The following is a 22,958-nucleotide window of genomic DNA, read 5'->3' as shown; positions in this document are numbered from 1 at the left end:
TTTTGGTACACAATTCCTTAATGGTTTTTGCATAGATTGGAATGTCCTGAATAGCCTAGAGGAGGGGTATTTTTACAAAAAGATTTTTTAATTCTCCCAGGAGATCGAAGTCGGGATATTCGATTGGGCGAGGTATAATCAATCTTTTTGGGAATGGCAGAGAAGAGGTAATAGTCTGTTCGTGGCTTTTCTGCTTGACTATATTCTCCCTTTGAGGTGTTTGTTCTACAGGTAGTGGTTCTTCCAATTGCATATTTTTATCATCCTCTGGCACGATTATTCGTCCAGACCTCAATTTGAGTTCATTACATTCTCTCAACTCAATTTCTGGATCCAGACCTTCAATAATTTGTACCGACTGGACTGGTCTATTGTTAGGATTTGGGTTGGGTTGGGCTGGGAGTTACAGTCGTAGATTGGGTTGAGGATTCTACTGCAATGTGTAAGGTGCTGGTAGCGTAGGTTGAGGCAGGGGGATTGTCCCTACTGGCTAGTTCATAGGTCTTTGCCAGCTTGATTGCTAGTTTTGGTTTTGTGAAGTGGAGGGGGACCATTGAGATGGATATGGATTGTTCTGCCAGAATGATGGAAAATAAGAGGAATTTGGCCAACTATTGTTTGGATTTGACTGATTGGACCAAGGTGGCATAGAAAATTCTTGTGGTGCCCAATTAGGAAAAGGCGGTTGGTTCTGCCATGTAGCTCCTGTGTATTGCTGATAATTATATTGTGAAGGCTGAAAGAATGAAGATGTGTCGGTAGGCATACCTGTTTTCTATGCTTGCCATTGGTGACATTGGTTTAACAAGTAGACTGGTTCCTCTTCTTCCTCTGCCTCTTTGAAGACTACTTTTAATCCTGGGAGTGAGGAGAAATTTTCTGTGGCATGTTATTTAGTGGATATGGCACAGGTCTGTACCATATCCAGTGGGCATTCTTTATGACTATGTTTCTTCCGGCATCGAGGGCAAAAAATAAACAGGTTTTGTTCTACTTCGAGCTGCTTTTGCTTGGATTGCTTGATGTCTAATTGTGTTGTCAAGGTTCCCAGGATATCTGTTTTGAAATCTTCCAGCAGGTTTCCGATTTCAGTACGAGTAATGCTTCCGCTAGAGATTTTGTTGTCCCTTGTGATCGTATCATGTTCAGCTGGTTTCAGTCATGTACTACCCATCGAGCACCTGATACACAAATCACTAATGTTAGCATCGTCTTCTTGATAGATATTACCTTTACCCATTATATTTATTGTCTCTATCCACTGGTCTTTCATCACCTTAATCATCGTGGTTTTTAGCACATTATCAGGTAGATTTGCGGAGGGAGACCTTTGGAGGTTATATTGGAAACGCTCCACATACTCTTCTAAAGTTTCACTAGGCCTTGCTACCATTTGGAATATCTCATCTTTTAGTTCTTTAGATCTGCAATAATCTTGATATTTTTTAAGGAAGGCAATTTTCATTTGGTCCCAATCATTGATGGTTCCTCCACCTAGTCCCATAAACCAACACAAGGCTGCTTCCTTTAAAGTGGAGGGAAACAACTTCAATTTCTGGGGGTCGGTGGGGTAATCATAACCCCGACATAGGACATCAAATTCAAACATGAACACATCTGGATCTTCTAAAGTGAGTCCATGAAAGGTGGGAATATTTTGTAGAGGGATAGCTTTCATGGGGGCATTGACAACTGTGTCAACAATAGGATACTGTAATGTAGAGGTCTAGGGTGTTTGTGGATTATTGGCCATTTGATCAAAGATATGCCAGTACCCTTTTGGGATCTCTGGAGCTAGAGAGTTGTCCCTAGGATGTCTAGAAGAGGCGGAAATGATCCTAACAACACTCCCTTGATCTGGGACACTAGGTGTCCTCTGCTCAATTACTACCTCAGGAGATCTTGGTTCCTCAGATTCCCCTGTTTCTCCTTCTCCTTCACGGATGTTGCAAGAATTCCCTTCTTGTGAGGGAATTGATTGCAAATTTTCAATATCTTGAAAACTCTTCTCAGTCCCTTCAGTTTTACTATGGACCTCAGCGTAGGCTATAGATGGTGAGCCTATGGCCCGAAGGGAGACAATAGGTTGTTTAGAAGCAACGGTTCGAGGACTTACTGATGAATAAGATTAAGCTTTTCTTAAGATGTCGTCAAAAAAATTTGATCGTCCAAGGGTCACCGGTCCCTTAGATTTTTCAGGTTTGGGGTGTGGGATTGTATCATTTTCTGGTATTTTCTTCTTAGTCATTCACGCAAAATTAAAATGTTTATTTATACCTTGAATTCCTAGCAATTCTGCTAGAAAGCGGGCGGGGGAGCAGGCATTTTACTTGCTTCGTATGTAGGTTATTACCTTCCGTTTTTAATACCCAGTTCTCTCTCAGTAGACAAACATCAAACACCTACTTTATTTTTCTGTAATTGTGCCAAAAAGTGGGCGGAGGAGCAAGCACTTTACTTGCTCATTACGTAGGTTCTTACCTTCTGTTTTCAATACCCAATTCTTTCCCAACAACAATTATCAGATATACATCACTCTTTGTAAAATGGCAACACTCTCCCCGGCAACGGTGCCAAAATGTTGGGTGCTAAAAGGTGTCTTTTAAAACTCCTAATTACCTCACATTAATCATCAACCCGAGCAATTCCTTTTATTCCAAGAGTGTACACAATATGTGCATGTTATGAATCCAGAGAGTAATGTTTCTTAAAATGAAGTATAAACCTTTTATACAAGAGTAAACGGATGCATTTATAAAACTCAAATTGCAACTGTTAAAGGAAATATTACATCTAAGCATCAAGACTTCATCCTCAACTGAAATTGTAATCAAATCTCAAACAAGCAATTCAATTGAAAATAACATCAACTGAGAGCGTAGTAGCATTAACCAATCTCTTCTAGCTGATTTTATCTAAATAACACTCAATCTCAATTAAGAAATCCAAATGGAAATGATGTCAACCGATAGTTCAATAGAGGTAACCAAACTCTTTCAGTTGATTAAATCAATAAGGTTCACTGTCTTAACAGCTAATTAATTTAATCTACAATAAGCATAAATAGAATCAAATGACAATGTTGCGAAACATGTAAAGAAAATGTACTAACTTCAATATAGGAAATTGATACATAGCAAATAAGATAAAATCACAGAAAATGGGAAAAATATCAAACCAATCAAACTTACGTGAATCAGAAACATATAACACAAGGGATAACAGTTTGATCCACTAGAGGTCAGGCCCTTAGCCACCAGCGAATACTGCTAAGCTACTTCAGAGAATACGAATGAACAACAACGTAAATTATATATTAAGCATTGAACTCAATTCGCATTACAATACAGTCGTGTTCCTCCAAAAGCACCAGTCTATAAATTAAAATTACAATTTGAAATAAACAGAGATCGATCCCATTTCTTCCTACAGTTTTTACATTTATAGTCAGAAAGAGGTAAAAGATAAATATGATCCCTCAAGATCAGGATATCTTGAGGGATTCACAACTAAATTCTATCTTCTGACACCCTTCATATTTAGCGTTGATCCTCCTATTTCACCCTCCGCCTAGACCGCAATCGATGCGCCTCATTCTTCCTTTGTTGGTTTATGTTGTTCCATCTCTAGGGAACAACAACTATTTCTTTCGTCGTTTCTCTGCATAAAAAGGAATAAGAGTTAGTGATGGTGGCTAAATCTTAATCGAGAGTATTTTATTCATTTCTTATCATAATCCATCAATATGTTAGCGTATCAAGATATGAAAGAGATAAGAAAAGAGGAAAAAGGTGATGGAATTAAGAGTAAATACATACCCATTCTGTAACTCAACAATTACCTCTCAACATACAGCCCCAGAAGAAGCCTTAGAAGTAGTCTCAAACAATTGTGGAGGAGCCACAATTAGAGAAGTCGAGAGGAGAACGAGTGGAGGCGTCCACTCATGCAGAGACCTCCAGTAGGGGGAAATTTCAAGCCAAGTGGGCATAGGGATCACATGCAGCCATACCTCCAGGTGTGAGGTGGGGCAATGTGAAGTGATAGTTCCAAGAAGGCTGAAATAGGGCAGGATCCTTGGGTTACCCAACATCTTTGATTAGACCTTGCTACGGAAGCCCCGACGAGTAGTAGTAGGACTGTCTAAGTGGGTAGACACAGATGCAAATGGAGTGACAGAGGAAGCTTCGACATCAGAGGGTTTTTATAGCCCAACAGTGAGGTCAGTTGGGAGATCAATTACTTACTTCTCAATAACTGAGTTGCAGTGCAACATTGGGTAGCACGATGCAACATGATGAGAGGAGGTGCAGTGCTGGGAGGAGGACCAGCAGCAGCACGGATGTATCAGGAGGAATAAGTGTGATTGATGCAGTCAGAGATCAAAGTGACAAAGGATAGAGCAGTCAGATACTGAAGAGCATAGAGGTGCAGAGTTTTCATTCGACAGAGGCAATAGCAGTCAGAGACTTTGATGACAGAGGCATCATTTTGATTCAAGTTGGATATTTTTTGTTTCTAGAGTCGTTGGAGCAACAACACTTGAGAGAAGTGTTGCATGAAAAACATTCCAAAGGTTCAGGATTAGGTTCAAGTTGAATGTCTTTCTTGTTGAGAGGAATTTTTGAAAATAGCAACAAGAAATGCTAAAAATAGCATTGCTATAAATAGCATTTCAAGATATACTCCAACTCTGTTGGAAATAACAAAAAATAGAAATGCTAAAAATAGAATTGCTATAAATAGCATTTCTGAATAGATTCCAATTTTAATTAGTCCCTGGATTAAAATTTGAATTTAGTCTCACTAGTTGTTTGAAAAATAATTAATTAATTCATCTTGATTTAATTAGTTGGAGAAAATCAAACATGAAGTCTATGTGAAGACATGCAACAGTTATCCCTTTGATTGAGGAAGTTATCCCCTAATTAAGGAGACAAGGATGAGTTGTAATTAGTTAGCTCAGTTAACTGAGTTAAGTCCAGTTAAATTAGTTCCAAATAGTTTGAGGAACTAATTGTGAGTTCAGTCAGTTAATGCATGCATGCATGCAACTAGTGTTCTCTAGATAACTGAATATTCTCTCATAAATAACTCATGCATGTCAGTTCACACAGAGACCCAGTTGAGATTAAAGGAAGGGACAATGTACTATCCGTTGGAGGAATTTTTCCTATATAGGAAACTCATCCATGCAAAAGGAATTATGTCTTTCAGGATTGCGCAGTTATTTCAGAGGTCAATGTTGTGTGTGAGAGGATTATTCACACAGGTTGCAGCTAGAGGACACAGGAGAAAGTGCACATGGAAATAGGAGGCTTGGAGGACTGAAGGAAGGCATATGTGTTGTCTATTCTATCTATGAGCAGAAGTGAGAGATTGTACTGAGAGCTGGATAGCTTGTGAGCTAAAGATTTGTGTAATTCAGAGATATTTCCACTTGTATGATAATATAGATAGCGGGGTTTTTAGCTGAGGCTTTCCCCAAATTATTATTTTGTGTTCATGTGTGATTGATTTCTTCTTCATCTGTTATATGTGTTCTATTTGATCTTTCTCAAAATCGATTAAAATTCTGCAAGTTTGTTTGTAGAAGCAGATCAAGTATTTTGCTTTAGTATATTGCATTATCAGGTGGTCTACAATGAGAATTTCTAAATGGTATCAGAGCTAGCTGATCTATAGAGAAATTTCTACATAGAAAACCAGAGCACCTATAAGAAACTACAGGAAGGCTAGAGGATTCAGAGGGAATTACCACACAGAGTTGCCAGAGGACACCGAGGAGCATCGATTCAATAGTTTGCATTACCAGAGCGTAGGAAAAGGAGGTAGGTTTCATACCTTCTGTGTTTTTCATCTAAAACAAAGAAATCCTCCTTTCTTCTGAGTATTTGCTATATGCATAGAGAGAATTATGTGAAGGTTAGTGAAGGATAAAGGCTGGAACCTCATCACCTACCAGAACTCCTAAACTATAGCCACCCAAACCTCACTCAAACAAGAATTGCTAGAAATTATGACAGGAGGTTTCAACAAAAGAGAGCCCACCAACACAACCAGAATACACCAACATCTTGTTGTGGTAGAAATCTTTACAAGGTATCAATGGATGGGGTTCTTTGAGCTACTAAGGGTATACGATAATGATGTGGATAGAGAGTTTGTAATGTCACTCATACCTCTCACTAGAGCCAGTGCCACTGCCATAGTGATGGTTTTGTCAGTATCAATTACCCCTAAGATTATTAGCAGAATAACTACACTCCCCCTAGGGTTGCAATAGAGAAAAGAGGACAAGACTAACAAAATTCTTGCAAAGAAAAGTTTTTTCTTAGAAGGAGAAGAACTAATTGAAGACAAAAATGGGGTTAGAAGGGAAAGCATTCCATATCTATGGAATGAGGTGAGTTACCACATCATGAAGTATATTTCCTATGAAAATACATACAATGTAGTGTATGGATACCACTTTAGACTCCTCCATGAGCTCAAATTTGGAGAAGAGACACGTCCTCATAACAAACATAGTATACACTATTTTCTATTACAATCCATGGTAGACATGAGCATATTCATCCCTATGAGGGAGTATTGGTGAGATAACACTATTTTCTATTACAATCCATGATAGACATGAGCAACACTTTCAGTATGGAGGTGATGATGAGGCTCATCAATGGGTAAACTATATAGACCTTAATGCACCTCCAACTTACTAAAATAAACTTTTCTCATCATATTTTACATGTTTTAATTATTTCTTGCTTAATTAGGAGAGTAAAGATGAGATGTCATGTCTAGTGGTCTAATGTGCATTGATTGTAGGTTTTCGAGCAAATTTAAGCTAATTTAAGTACAGGAACTCGAATGGAGACAAGAAAGAGGGATTCTAGGAGACATGATCTCCCTCCTTAACTCCTCACTCACTCAAATATTTCTCAATCAAATCTCATCAGCTCGAAGTTGCAAGCAACCGAGTCATGAAGTTTATTGGCAACCAAGCCAGTGAGAGTTGAAGACTAGTTGATCTCGAGATTGGAGTCGGGCCTCCCTAAATTTAAGGAAGTTGTTGGTAACTTCATTTGTATAAATCAAGAGGCCTAGGGCCTCAATAGGATTTGGATTTTTTTTCATGATAGCTAAGCAGTTTTCGAGTTGAAGCATTGTAACCAATCACTCTTATGTATTTCTCATTTCTTTAATGAAAATGAGCAGCATTCCCTTGATCCAACACTGAGTTGACGCAGAGGGCTAAAGCTCTTGCGTTAGGGCCCAACCCTAGCAATAGAGGTTCCTCTTGTTGTATATGTATTCCTAGGTTAGCTTCATAGTTAGAGTTAAATTGATTTTGATGTTGTTAATTTGCAAAGCATTGGTAGATTTGATTAGTTTGCTTCCATTTGTGGATAGTTCTAATAGTAGCATTGTAGTGATAAGAATATATTCCAAAAAGGATGACAACAAGTGGTTTTCACCTCGGTTCTCCCTTTCAGGGATCATGGTTTGAGGAATACTTCTCATGTTGCCCAGAAAGACAGACTTCTTGTTTTTTGTGTAATTTAGGGTTTTCTTGCTAATTAGGTCATTATCTTGCAATTTCATATATCAGTTACAATTGGTATTTTCTGATTTCATAAGTTTTGTACTAATTTCATCTCGCTTTCATATTGGTTCCAAGAATTTCCATGCAAGAGCTTAGCAAGAAAATGGTGATAACTAAATTTTCTTTTACTCGAATACACCTTTCTTGTTTTTGATGAGTTTATATATGATTGACAAGAATGATGTTTGTTGATTGCAGGAGCTTCTAAATTGTAGGGAGACCTCATCTCTGTTAGGATATTCTGACACATAGGATATAGTTAAGTTCAACTTGGTCTAGTATAGAGTTAGGTTAGAGTTAGGTAAAGTGTGTTTCTTTACCGTTGTACATTTTGTAACTTACAATCCGACGGTCACGATATGTAGTGATCCGACGATTCACTCTCACCTTGGTATTACCGACACTTGATCCGTGGCTTGACACCCGATTGGTCCATGAGTTCTATTTAAAGCGCATGGAGGGTCATTGTTCGTGTAATCTGTGCATGAGAGAAGCTTATGTAAATTTTCATTCTTTGATTAATAAATTGCCTGTAGTACCCACGTTGGGACAGGCCGTGGACTGTTTCCCTCCTTGCACTTTGAGGGTTTTAACCACGTCAAAAATACCGGTGTATTGATTTGAGATCTGGTTGTGAGCGGTGTCCTTTTGGTATTCTTTCTGAGGAACTTACCTTGTAAATTCCTACATGATATCAGAGCTATTTGAGGGCCGCGTCCGTTGGTGATCCAAATCTGAAGCCGGTAGAACTGCATGCGGCTGTCGTTTCCTAGATCTGTTGTTTCTGACTGCTTTCGGGCCGAGAGGACTGCTTTGTTGCGTTCGGAGCATCTGTTCCAGTGAGGAACCCCTTTCGTTTCACACGAAAAGGTTTCCGGTAGCCCTAGCTGCGTCATTTTTCAGATCGGGAGGTATACAGTGTTTTTTGCAGTTTACTGTTATTTTCTGTCTGCTTATTTCGGTCTCAGTTTATTTACCCTTTTTTTTAACCGGATCTATACCTTTCATTTCTGCGTATGCTCTTTGCCCTGCGACTCTGTGCGATCTGGGCAAATCAGAAACAGAAAGGAAGGATTTTTCTCATGCGTATGCTCTTTTCCCTGCACTTTAGTGTGATCTCGGAAAATCAGAAACATTGAGAAAAATATTTAGTATTTCGGCTAAAGCTAACTTTGAATTTTTTTTTAAATTTCTAGTTTTTTGGCTAAAGCTAACTTCGAGCCGCAAGGTTCGTTTTTCTTTGCATATTCGTGTTGGGTTTTTTGTTTTATAGGGAAAAAGATCTTTCTCAAGGCAAGCACGCAAACCAAGGCCCCCCCCCTCTCTCTCTCTCTCTCTCTCTCTCTCTCTCAAATTTTTTGTATAGATCAATTGGTTCAAAGCTATTTTAAGAGAGTAGAGGTCTTGGGTTCAAGTCTCCATTTTGTGGGGGCGGATTTTTTTTTTTATTCCCGCACATTCGCTCACTTTGCCGGCAATGTCATCAATTTTTTTTCAAAAAGCCATAACTTCTTCATCCGGAAGCCTTTTTCAGAGCCGTTTTTTTTAAAACCGCCTATTTTTTCGAGATCTATCCATTGGAACACTTACTTTCAGCATCTTCAGCTTCAGTTTTTTTTTAAAATGGAAAGTCCATGCCAAGTCATTCTTGACAGCACTAACTACTTCCAATGGGTAGCCTACATCAAAGATTTACTTAGAAGTAAAGGTCTCTTCAGAATAGCCACAGACCAAGAGAAGAAACCAAAAGATGAAGACAAGGCGGCAAAATGGGAAAATAGACAAGATCAAGCACGTGGTTTGATAGGGATGTCTATTTCTCCTGATCTTAGATTCCACATTGCAGAACTTGAAACTCCTCATGAAGCATTAGAAAAACTTGCTAAAGTTTTTGGGATTAAAAATGAAATTAGAGCCCATCAACTTGAAAATGAGCTGCTTACTTTGGATCCTAATAATTTTTCTTGCATTGAAGATTTCTTGTCCAAATTCAAGACCCTTAGATATCTCTTGGAAGGTGTTAAAGTTAAGAAAGAAGATGGTAACCTTATTTATTCCATCCTTACTAAGTTGGGACCAGCCTACTCTGTATTTGTTTCCACTTTCCATTCTACAAGGGAAGCTTTCATTTGTCAAGGACAAGACTACAAGGCCCCTTCCTTTGACTCCTTTTGTGATTCCTTAATAAGAGAACAAGAAAAACTCTTACACCTTGGTCTTCTTAATCTTGGAAACTCTTCCACGAAAGCGTTAGCCGCCCAGCAACAACCAAATTCAAAGAATCCTAAGAAGTCATATCCTCAAAAGAATGGTCCTAAACCCTCTCAGCCTCAAAATGAAAGATCATTTCAGCAAAATGATAAGACCAATAAAAACAAATGGAAGAAGACTGATAGACATTGTAACTTTTGTAATCGAGACGGCCACTTAGAATCTAAATGCTTTAAGAAGATGGAAGCCTTGGAAGCCGCAATGAAGAAACATAACATCCATGTGGAGCCTACTTCAACTTCAACTTCCGGAATGGCACTTTCTGCATGTCATTGTCAATCATCTCAGTCTGGTTATGCATTAAATGTATCTTCTTCTTCTTCTCATTCTCATGAGTGGCTCATTGATTCTAGAGCCTCTTGTCACATGGCCAAAAACCAAGCCATGTTTTCTTCTTTAAATGATTGTAACACCAAAAATATATATATTAGTGATGATAGATCTCTTAATGTTGTAGGGACTGGAACTGTTCATCTAGACAATGGTCAGTTTAATGATGTATTATGTGTTCCAACCTTATCCTGCAACCTTCTATCTGTCTATCAGATAACTCATTCAGGTGAAGGTAAAATTGTTGAATTTTCACCTCATGATGTTGTAATCAAGGATCTAAAAGATCCTAAACAGATTCTAGCTACTGGTCTTGCTGATGATTACAAAAGGTTGTATAAGTTTCACAACTTTGGGTCATCAAATCTTCCCTCAGTATTTGTTGCTCATAATGATGAAGTGAGCAAACTTTGGCATGAGCGATTTGGTCACTTAAACTATCGCTCCCTTCAGCATCTATGTAAAGAAAATATGGTGACAGGTCTTCCTATGGTATCTTGCAGAGATGGTGTTTGTTCCGGATGTGTACTCGGAAAACATCATCGGGACAGTTTTGACAAACGTGCCTCTTGGCATGCCTCAGCCCCTTTACAGCTTGTGCACAGTGATTTATGTGGTCCTCTTCCTGTTGCTTCATTCTCTGGCTGCAAGTACTTCTTAACTTTCATTGATGATTTCTCCAGACGCACTTGGGTATACTTCTTAAAACTCAAGAGCGAAGTATTTAACACTTTTTTGGCCTTCAAAGCCTTTGTTGAAAAACAATCTGGACATCAAATTCTTAAGCTAAGAACTGATAATGGTGGAGAATATGTTAAAAACACATTCATCAACTTTTGCACTGAAAATGGAATTCAAATGCAACATACTGTTCCATACACTCCACAACAAAATGGTGTAGCTGAAAGGAAAAATCGCACCTTAAAGGAAATGGCTAATTGTATGCTGCAATCTAAAGGACTCAGTCTTAGTTTTTGGGCCGAAGCAATTAATTGTGCAAATTATATAATCAATCGCACTCCTACTAAGGTTCTAGAGAATATCACTCCAGAAGAAGCTTGGAGTTCCATTAAACCAGATGTAAGTCACTTTCGTGTGTTTGGAAGTGAAGCATGGGCCCATATTCCAGATGAAAAGCATAAAGCTTTAGAACCTAAGAGTGAGAAATGTACTTTTGTTGGATATTCTGAAGATGTAAAAGGTTATAGACTTATTCCATTTAAGTCCAAAAATGTTATTATTAGAAGAGATGTAAAATTTGATGAAAATAAATCAGCCTGCGAGCCTAGTCCGGCGGATGTGCCACCTCTTCCTATCTCTTCTACTTTTGAAAACATTTCTTCTTCAGATGATGAAAGCAAGGATGATAATCCTCCCCCACCTTCTCAGGATCCTCAACTTCCAAGATGGGTCCGTGCTACTCGGGATGCAGCAGGTGATCTTGCCGGTGATCCTACAGATCAGCGACGTACACGTTCTCAGTTTGAATGAATAATATCATTCATTGATGACAAATGATACATGGGATCTTGTTCCTCTACCAAAGGGACGCAAACTTGTTAGATGTAAATGGGTTTACAGAACCAAGTATGGACCAGATGGGAAAGTTGATAAACATAAAGCTCGTCTCGTTGCTAAGGGATTTTCACAGGTTGAAGGCATTGACTACACTGAAACCTTCTCCCCTGTTGCCAAAATGAACTCTATCCGCCTTGTTCTTTCCCTTGCTGCCTCTTTAAAATGGGAAGTCCATCAGATGGATGTTAAATCTGCCTTCTTGCATGGGGTCTTGCAGGAAGAAATCTATATGGAACAACCCATTGGCTTCATACAAACAGACTCCAGCCTTGTTTGTTGACTTAAGAAATCCCTTTATGGCCTCAAGCAAGCTCCTCGGGCTTGGTATGCCAAAATGGATAGCTTTCTTTTAGAATCTGGCTTTTCTAGGTGTCATTCTGACAATACTGTCTACACCAAGAAAGTGGGCAACTCTCTTATCATCCTTGTTCTTTATGTTGATGATATTATTCTTACTGGTAGTGATCCCAACCTTATAAACGATGTGAAGTCCAGCCTTAAAAAGAAATTTGAAATGACAGACTTAGGACACTTACACTATTTTCTCGGTCTTCAAGTCTTGCAATCCCAAGAGGGTATTTTTCTTTCCCAGTCCAAGTATGCTTGTGATATTCTTCGTCATTTTCACATGGAAGACTGTAAGCCAGCCCCTTCTCCCTTTCAGTCTGGAGTCAAACTTTCAGTCTCTTATACTTCTCCTGAAGTTGATGCTACCTTATACCGTCAACTTGTCGGAAAACTCTTGTATTTAACCCATACTCGTCCCGATCTTTCCTTTGCTGTTGGCCTTGTTGCTCGTTTTATGCAAAACCCCCGTGAAAGTCATTGGAAAGCAGCTAAAAGAATACTTCGTTATGTTCGAGGTACAATACAGTTTGGGATTCATTACGGTGCCAAAGCAGCTCCTCTGTTAGTTGGTTTCACTGATTCTGATTGGGCTGGTGACCCTGATGATCGGAAGTCTACTGCCGGTTATGTCTTCACTCTTGGTTCAGGACCTATTACATGGGCTTGTAAGAAACAGGCTGCCATTTCTCTTTCGTCAGCAAAAGCAGAGTATCGTGGTGCCGTGGAAGCTAGTAAGGAAGCCTTGTGGCTTCGTCAGATCCTATCAGAGTTTGGCTTTGAGCAGCAGCATCCAACCACACTTTGGTGTGATAATCAAAGTGCCATTCAGCTATGCAAAGATCCAGTCCAGCATCAGCGCAGCAAACACATTGAACTACACATGCACTTCATCAGAAAGCTCATTCATGACCATGTTCTTGAAGTGCAATATTGTCCAACAGATGATCAGGTTGCAGACATCTTCACAAAGGCTCTCACAGAGGTGAAGTTCACTAAACTTCGATATATGCTTGGAGTTCAGGAAGTTGTCACTAAGGGGGGATAGGCTCTAGTGCCTCCTTCCTTCTCCTATTGTGTCATATTTGTAAATCCTTCAATCCTATCCCAAGTTGTTCTTAAGGGGGGATGTTAGGATATTCCGACACATAGGATATAGTTAAGTTCAACTTGGTCTAGTATAGAGTTAGGTTAGAGTTAGGTAAAGTGTGTTTCTTTACCGTTGTACATTTTGTAACTTACAATCCGACGGTCACGATATGTAGTGATCCGACGGTTCACTCTCACCTTGGTATTACCGACACTTGATCCGTGGCTTGACACCCGATTGGTCCATGAGTTCTATTTAAAGCGCATGGAGGGTCATTGTTCGTGTAATCTGTGCATGAGAGAAGCTTATGTAAATTTTCGTTCTTTGATTAATAAATTGCCTGTAGTACCCACGTTGGGATAGGCCGTGGACTGTTTCCCTCCTTGCACTTTGAGGGTTTTAACCACGTCAAAAATACTGGTGTATTGATTTGAGATCTGGTTGTGAGCGGTGTCCTTTTGGTATTCTTTCTGAGGAAATTACCCTGTAAATTCCTACAATCTCATCAACCTCAGCCCAACCATCTCCACCCATGATTGCATAAAGTCACCAAGGTCTCAATTCAAATTCTTGTCTTATCAGGAGCACTTGCCATGTCTGTTGAGAAAATCCAACCATCTCAAAGCCTTGGATTGATTCCTAAGTAAGTGCCTATCACTCCCATGCCTTATTACCTCCTTATTCACCTTTTCCAAGCTCCACCCCACCTTCTAGACCACTCCCTAATCTTTCGGCCTATTCCTGTAGTAAAATAGGGGATCCTGTAGGTGAACTAGTACTTCCTGTAGACATCCTATAGGAAAACCTGTAGTGGCCTGTTTTGAGCCCAAATTGAAAAAAATCATCACTAAAAGCTTGGATTAGGTCCCTACTTACCTTCCAATTAATATGAACCATTATACTCCTTTTCCTTCACCACTGTCTCCACTTCCAAAGAACTAAGCAAGATTAGAATTTACATTTTTCAAACAAAAAGATAGAAAGAAAAAGAGTTCTTTTACATTTGTTCTTGCACACAACAGTTAGCACTCTTTAGATCAATATTTCATGCTTATACTAGTTAGGACCTCACATGTGTTAAAATAGGGTTCTTCTACAAGCAAATTAGATTAGCAAGTAGATTAATGATTTCATGTTGGTTTTCAAGCAATTCTTTCAGTCTTTCCTTCATGCAATAGACATCATTTATTTTCTTCCAGTTAGGGTAAATTTCCCTTCTCCAAATTGGTAATCAGACTTCTTCTAGTCAATAGAAGGCTGGTTTGAGAAACCCTAGTGGTCTATCGCCCCATCTCAGCAGTGAAGAAGAGTACACCAACTACATCTATTTGTGTATACCCTCCAAGTTTGTACGAACCCCAAGTTGATGAAGTAAAGTTGGCAGCCCCAAGACTTGCAACATCCTTGCCGCAATATTGGTGCTCATCACTTAGTAATAGCATAGTGGGATAACAAGACATTAATGACATCTACTAAACATTTACTAAAATTAATTATGACAAATGACTTCTTAGAAATTGAAAAGGAAGCTAAAACCCTTATTATGGTATCATCGACTAAATGTTCATCATCATATCTAAGTAGAAAACAAAGCATGGACACGATCTGTCTAAGCATTTTGGTGAATATATTTGAAGTGTATGGAGGAAAAATTTCTAGTAACTGGTAATTCAAGGGTAAGAAAGGCTTAAGAATAATTTCCTTTTCCTCATAGCTCAACTCATTGTAACTCAAGCTCTGGAAATCCTCATTTAAGGGTTGTGTTTGGTTTGGCATTACAATCTTTAACATTTTTTGAATGGATGAGGGGTGAATATTGAATAGGAAACCCAATTCTTGGATACAATGGCTTTCTTTCTAGGTAACTAATGCTCAACACACCAAGAAATAGATTTAGGGTAAGGGTAGGTCTAGGGAATAATGAATTTAGCTAAATAATATTCCCAAAATAGGGATATTTCTTGTTGTTCTTGGAACCTTTGATATGCCCACTCCTTGATATTATACAAGCCAAATTCACATTGAGCTTCATGGATATCAACATCCCCGTCTATTAATGGTAGGTCTTAAAAATTAACTAGGTGGAAAGACTGCAAGGATTTGAGTTTAGTCACTTTGATCTTCATCCTTACATGAAAGAAATGGAGGAAAGAATTCATATTGGAGGAAAGAATTCATATTTACCCGTTGATCTTCTACTATTGGTTGTGTAATTGTCGAATGGATTTGGATACAAATAACCCAATTTTATTACATATAATGAGACAAATAAATATCCTTTACCCCTTTCACAATTATTCCAACCTTTTTTAGACATGTGTTGATTTCTGATTGTACAAATCCAATTTTTTTTGCAAATTTAAAATTAATTCCTACTTAAAGGTTGTTGATGTCAATCTCATGTGTATGCCACGTGGGCCAATAGTCTTGTTCCACTTGGATGCCAATTAGGCCACTTGCTACTTTACTTGTCTACTATTTCATATTTGTAGTTGTCTATTACAATACTCTGCTATCTAGTGGCAATCCCACCACTTACGTCATTGGATGATATTAGGTATGTGAGTTAGTTGTTTCTAAAATCGAGTGGATGGAGGGTGACAGAGCTCTTTATGTGACACATGTCCCAAAAATATACCGCTAAGGTGCTATTTCAGATTCCCTCCCTATCATTGACCATTGAAAACTTTAGGGCCCTCGACATAGCATTTTATCCATTAATCCATGCCAAACTTGCAAGATAGTTAACAAAATAGTGAAAAATGTGCATACTTTCTATGTTCAATAAATTATTATTTTGTTGGAATTTGGCATTGATTTCAACCTCGATGATGACAGTCATAGGATGAGATGATTGTCAGTTTTAGCATTGGTTTGTAGCTGAAGTTGAGTTTGTTTCCTACTTTGTTGTTGCTACCTAGCTAATATCAAGGATGGTGTTATAGTTTTGAAGGTATTTATGACTTAGTGGACTAGCTTAAGTGCTCTTACAAAGTGTATATGGAATGTAACAGCCCTGGTGAAAATTCCATGTAACAAAAGTTAAAAAGAATAACCACGGTCAATGGGACCCTTATTCCAAGCTGAATGTTGGGAAAAACATCCTAGTGTGGGTGTTCATTGGTTTAATGGCTAAGGAAATTGGCAAAGGCAATGGATAAGGATTTAGAAAGGAAAAATGACATTTTTGGCACAATTATTTATTAAAATAATGGAAATTAGGAGAAAAAGGAGATGAAAGGTCACAAGTTGCATGTGAGGAGGAAAATGAAGGAAAATAATGGAAAATAAAGAAAATAGAGGCCTCATTCATAAAAAGGCTTTTGAGGATCAGTTGGTAACCTTTTTTCAATTTAGATTTGGATCTCTCTCATTATTCTCTCTCTCTCTCATACTCTTGGACACTTAGAGTTTTCTTGGAGCATTTTGGCATTGGAGCAAGAAAGGCAAAGAAGGGAAGAGGAAGCAAAGATCAAGTAGGGAAGGTCAAGATCAAGCAGCTACATATGGATTCATTGCAGGTATCGAATTGCATGTGTATTTTCCTTGCTAGATTTGGCATGCATGGTATTGCATGTGGCTCTTTTCTATCATGGCATGGGCTTTCCTAGGTGTAACAATGTTTTCAACCTAGCCTTTCCATTTCCAGATAGCCATGGTGTAGAGTAGTTACTAAGAAGCAAAAGACTAAATTGGGACTTGTAGCTTTGATACCATGTCAATCCAGGTAATGTTAACTCCATGAATAAATTTCTTTTCTATTAGGAAGAGTTATTAATATACATGTTGGAGAGGGAGACTCTTAGAATTCATATTCCAATGTCTCTTCACCTTCTTATCTTCATATTTTCATTATTTACAATGTTTTCCCAATCCCTAAGGATTAGGTGTTAACAAATGATATTATTATGCAAGTATATCCATGTAGGTGACCACATCGCATTATATAATTCATTAGGCATGCATAACATATGTCACTAGAAGAAAATTAAATAAAAAATTGTTAAAAATCTATGTTACAGAGGGTCACATGGGTATGGATATGCCCCAATAGGTGAGTCAAATGCACCAGAAGGTGGATGGGAGAATTACATATTTTACTACTGCTAAAGGACCTAACTCCTCCTTTACCCTTTTTGTTCTCCTAGATCTGCTTTCATTTTAAGTTTTCCTAAGGCTGTCATGTTAGCTTCAACCTCAATTGCATCATCCTACCTGTCTGACAATGCATTCCATTTCCTTTCTATGAAATTTAATGCAGAATATGAATCAAAAGAAAAAAAACTTTGCAATTGTTGGAGAAGGCTTAATGTTGATATGAATTTTATTATGCAACTTATTAATCTTTTAATAATGTCAGGAACAAATTCTCTAGCATTTTTTTTCAAAATCCCAAACTCTATAAGGTAATATGAGTGATTTATTTTTCAGCCCACTTTTTGAGAAACATATATATTAGATCCTTCCATGAATGAATGGAATCAACCGATGGTTTCCTAAACCATTTTCTCACTTCTCCTCTAAGATATTGTACAAGAAGTCTAGTATATACATCATCTACCTCCTTATTCATATTATTTGCAAATTTAAGAAAGCGGCTATGTGTTCTTTTGCAGTGATCTCCCCTTCACCATAAAATTTAGGCAGGTACCATAGATAACCCTATGGAAAGTTATGCAAATTAGCATTTAACCATAAAGGGGCACTCCTAACAGCTACTATATTAGCTACTCTAGCCATTTTATGCTGTAAATTTTGTTTATGTGACTATTGATATTATAAATATTGTTCTTGTAAAACTTTTTCTACCTCATGGAAAAGAGGATTGATATATAATTTTAATCCCTTCTATTATGGTGAGAAATAAAGAGGGGTGGGATGGTATAAAAGTGAAAATAGTTCTTCATGCTTTACATTAACTAGTTTTGCTTCATCCAAAGTAGCGGATAATTCTTCAAGAGCTTCAAGTTATCAATGAGGAAAGTAATTATAGAGAAAATCGCTTTTTAACTAGGGAAAAATTCTAGGATTCAAATCAGGAAGTTGACTTTCAAGTTTCATTTCAAAATATTTAGGGGCGGAAACAAATTCTTGAGAAATAAAAAATATGTGGCTTCTTATCTCTCTCTTATATTAAATTTCCTAATTAACTTCCCTGGATCATACAAAACTAAGATCTCCTTTGTATCAAGATTACTTGTAAATTTCCTTTGAGATGTTAGGATTCATATAGTGAAGTTCACTACATGACGAAATTCAACCCACTTATTCCCCATTCACCCATAAGAAAAGGGTATTTTCATTGTCCCAGGGAAAAATCTCTTCATTTTCTAAATCCCTGTCAATGGGGCTAATTTGATGTTGTATCCTTGTGACAATTCCTAGCTAGAAAAATATGCTAAGGAAGCGGGAGTATTTTTTCAAAAGAAAGGTTCTAATTCAATTTAGCTCATCTATGATGCACTGCATGACAATATATTTCAAATTTCTAATAAAAAAGATACCCTCGAACTAAGGTAGACAAATAAATATAATTGATTCTATTTATAGAAGAATATAGAGAAAAATTTAACATATTTATAGTTATTCAATGAATACTTCAACATCTCACTGAAAAAAATGCACATGAATAATATTCCAATGGTTCAATAATATATTAAAAAAAAATCGATATATGAAATATTAGGCAATAATATAACAAGTTAACAAGGGGTATGATGAAAACAAATGGATTCTACCACAAATCTTTGTGTAAAACATAGAATTTCTAGATGTAGTGGAAATTTAACCTCAAATTAGCCTCGTAAGATATCTCATATAACTTCAAATAACTACATAGATGAAACAAAGATGCATAACTTATAAGAGAAATACTATAACACAAGAGAACACATTTCCAATAACTGAAGGAGAATATTTTGATTATTTTAATAATATTTTACAGATGTAAAAATACAATCTATTTTACAAAATATGAACTCCATTTCTTCATTTCTTGTTTAGTTTTTATATAAAATCATTACAATATATATTTGTTACAAATGCAACTTGTTAGGAAATAACTAGTCAAAAATAGAAAACAATTTACAAGTCTCAAACAATCTTTGTCCACATGTATGATTTATTAGTTGAATTATGTTGTTGGAATCATAAATATTTATGGGGAAAATTTAGCCAACCACTCCCAATCTATTTGTACTAGATAGCTATATGGTATCATTTTCTTGTAAGAAATATCCAAATTTATGTATTGTTGATAGGTTAGAGTAGAGGGGAAAAGCACTTTTACCTTACAGTGATGTAAAAGTCATCCATTAATTTATCTACTATAGTTGTCCCTTTCAATATTCCCATAATATCTTAAAACTAGCTTGTATTTTCTCTTCTCCCCAACATAAATTCTCTATATGCATCTATAGAAATTTACTATTATGATCCCAATACTAAGGCACACCCATTTATCTCAAAATGTTAAATATTGATTTGCTTGTACTTGCCTCCTTTTTCTCTAACTTAAAAATTATCCCGAGCTTGTTAGATGAAGTTTATTTTAGTTGAAATTTTATTCACTTCCATTATGACATAAGCTTTGTCTTCAACACTAAAATCCCTTAAATACTATTGATTCTTGGAGTTAACAAATTTTGCATTCTAGAGTATTCTTAAGGCTTGTACCATAATTTTTATTTTTATTTTTTTAATGGTATGTTTTGTGCTATTTACTAAATCTATTTAATCTACAAAAATCCTAATTTCTCCCCCACATTTATGAAATATTTATAACTATTTTTTCCCAAACTACTTTCCATACTTTAATCAAAGATTGTGTTCCTACTAACATCATATCTAGGTCTCTTTGCAATATTTATTTAATATCCTGAACTATATGAATTGTTTCATTTCTATTAGCTACCTCCTCGTTGAGATTATTAATATGTGTATTCTTCACTATGAGTATTTTCTTACGAATTCAATTTTAATATCCTTTATACTTTAAGATGAAATTGTTTCATCCAACTTCTTGGATGATCAATTGCTAGTGATGGTGTTGAGGAAAATAATGGAAAAACACGCTGAAATTTTCCTTCATCAAGAGTTCAATTTGTTCAACATAATTCTTAATCTATTTTTTCTGCTCAATTATTAGAGACAATAATTGTTTCTTCTATTCCTACATAGCTTATAATTTAGGTTTTTAGATGTGTTTTATGGCTGGCATTTTCAATTTTCTTCTTAACACATGAATGTTAGTGTCCTAAAACTTTATTAAGTCTTGTATTGAAGATGAATCCATTGGTTTTGGCCCCTGTATAACAATGCATTGTCCAAATAATCAATTTTAATTTGTTTTGTCCCGGTAATAATTTTTTCGTGTTTTAATTATTTTGTCATATTTCTCAACATATTTTTTAATTTTGAGGAATTTATAGTAATATTTGTTAAACGTTTGAAAATTATCTCTCTAGTTTGGTGGTATAGGTCGATTTGATCCACTAAATTTATCTTATTCAAGTTTATGATGAACTTGGCTTCCTTATAATCTTCAACTATTTTAATATTTTGATCTTTAGGTTCCAAAAAAGACATATTCAACTATCATTTTTCATAATCCAAGGTGGACAATAAGCTAGTTTGAGATGATCATGAGCCTTGTTTCGACAACTTTGAACAAGTATCCTGCTTCATTTTACGATTCTTATTTTTAATTTCCATAAAAAGCGAATAAATGTTAGTTTGCTTCACTATTGTTGAAGATGACATTCCTAGAGATGAAGTGTCTTGAACTACATAGGTCATTGGCAAGAGTTCCCAATTGAATGAAAACTCATTTGATGTAGCTTCTTTTATATTCTGAGTTGACACCATTAATTATTTTTCTTTAATTCTTGGTTTCTTCTGTAGTTTTTTCTCTTCATCCTATATCTGTATGTTTGAGAATGTCTATTATGTATCTCAAAATCCTCTTTTTAGATATTTCCCTTTTGGATAAAGAGTCTCCAAAAGAAGAGGTTGTGAATCCTAATCAACTTCCTGGTATTTTTATGTAACTTGAATTGGGGCTTGTTCCCAAACATCTCTATTTGCAAACTTTCCTATGTTTGGTTTAGCCACATATTTGCAAGGGGCAGATCTATGTTTACCTCTCCTTTCTGATATAATTTTGTGGGTATCATATGGCCACACTTCTCATTTAGGGAATTTCACTTTTTTTAACATTTCCTCAACTTCTTATAGTGATGCTCTAGTATTAATCAAGAAATGCCCCACTTCCTTCTTCAATTTAAACATGGTTGGAGGTTTCTTTGATACAAAATGAATATGATTAGAGTTGAGGCTCTATCTGATGAGCTCAAGAGAAAATATTTTCATTGGCAAAAGAAATAGAGTTCTATAAGGAGACAATTCAGAACCATATAACAATTTTTTTGTAAATTTTTTAAATAGATACTAATCTCCAACTCTAGTATCTAGAATGAGCTACAAAATCTTATTAATTTCTGGAAATACTCTGGGGGGAAACTCATCAAAAAATAAGTGATATTCAATTGATAAAAATGGATTCAAAAACTTAATGAAACCTATATTTTAGGGATGCTTTGACACACATGGAATCCAATGAATGAAAAAGATTGGCATTTCCATTCTGGTCTTGATTTTGTAAATGTAGGTGTGAAAAAATTTCAACTTGAAATAAAAGGAAAAGATGTAAAAGGAAAAAATGGTAGATAAAAGAATTAGTGATGAGGCTCATCAATGGGTAAATTATAAGGACCTTAATGCACCTCCAGCTCACTAAAATCAACTTTTCTCATCATTTTCTAGATGTTTTAATTATGTTTTTCTTAATGAGGAGAGTAAAGATGATATGTCATGTCTAGTGGTCTAATGTGCATTGATTGCAAGTTTTGGAGCAAATTTTGGCTAATTAAAGTGTAGGAACTCGAATGGAGACAAGCAAGAGGGATTCTAGGAGACAGGATCTCCCTCCTTAACTCCTCACTCACTCGAAGATTCCTCAATCAAATCTCATCAGCTCAGAGTTGCAAGCAGCTGAGTCATGAAGTTCATTGGCAGCCAAGCTAGTGACAATTGAAGACCAGTTGATCTCGAGATTGGAGCCAAGCCTCCATAAATTTAAGGAAGTTGTTGGTAACTTCAGTTGTATAAATCAAGAGGCCTAGGGCCTCATTAGGATTCAGATTTTTTGTTCAAGATAGCTAAGCAGTTTTCAAGTTGAAGCATTTTAACCAAGCACTCTTATGTATTTTTGATTTCTTTAATGAAAATGTGCAGCATTCCCTTGATCCAGCACAGAGTTGACTCGTAGGGCTGAAGATATTGGGTTAGAGCCCAACCCTAGCAACAGAGGTTCCTCTTGTTTTATATGTATGCTTAGGTTAGTTTTATAGTTAGAGTTAAACTGATTTTGGTCTTGTTAATTTGCAAAGAATTGGTAGATTTCCTTAGTTTTCTTCCATTTGTGGATTGTTATAAAAGTAGCATTGCACTGAGAAGAATATATTCCAAAAAGGCTGACAACAATTGGTTTTCACCTCATTTCTCCCTTTCAGGGACCATGGTTTGAGGAATACTTCTCATGCAGCTCAAAAAGACAAAATTATTGTTTTGTGTGTAATTTAGGGTTTTCTTGCTAATTAGGTCATTATCTTGCAATTTCATAGATCAGTTTCAATTGGTATTTTATGATTTCATAAGTTTTGTACTAATTTCATCTCA

Source organism: Pinus tabuliformis, chromosome 2_1 (assembly GCF_031772625.1).
Source record: "Pinus tabuliformis cultivar Carrire ecotype Pingquan chromosome 2_1, CPIR1, whole genome shotgun sequence".
Lineage (NCBI taxonomy): Eukaryota > Viridiplantae > Streptophyta > Pinopsida > Pinales > Pinaceae > Pinus > Pinus tabuliformis.
This window is presented reverse-complemented; position numbering follows the sequence as displayed.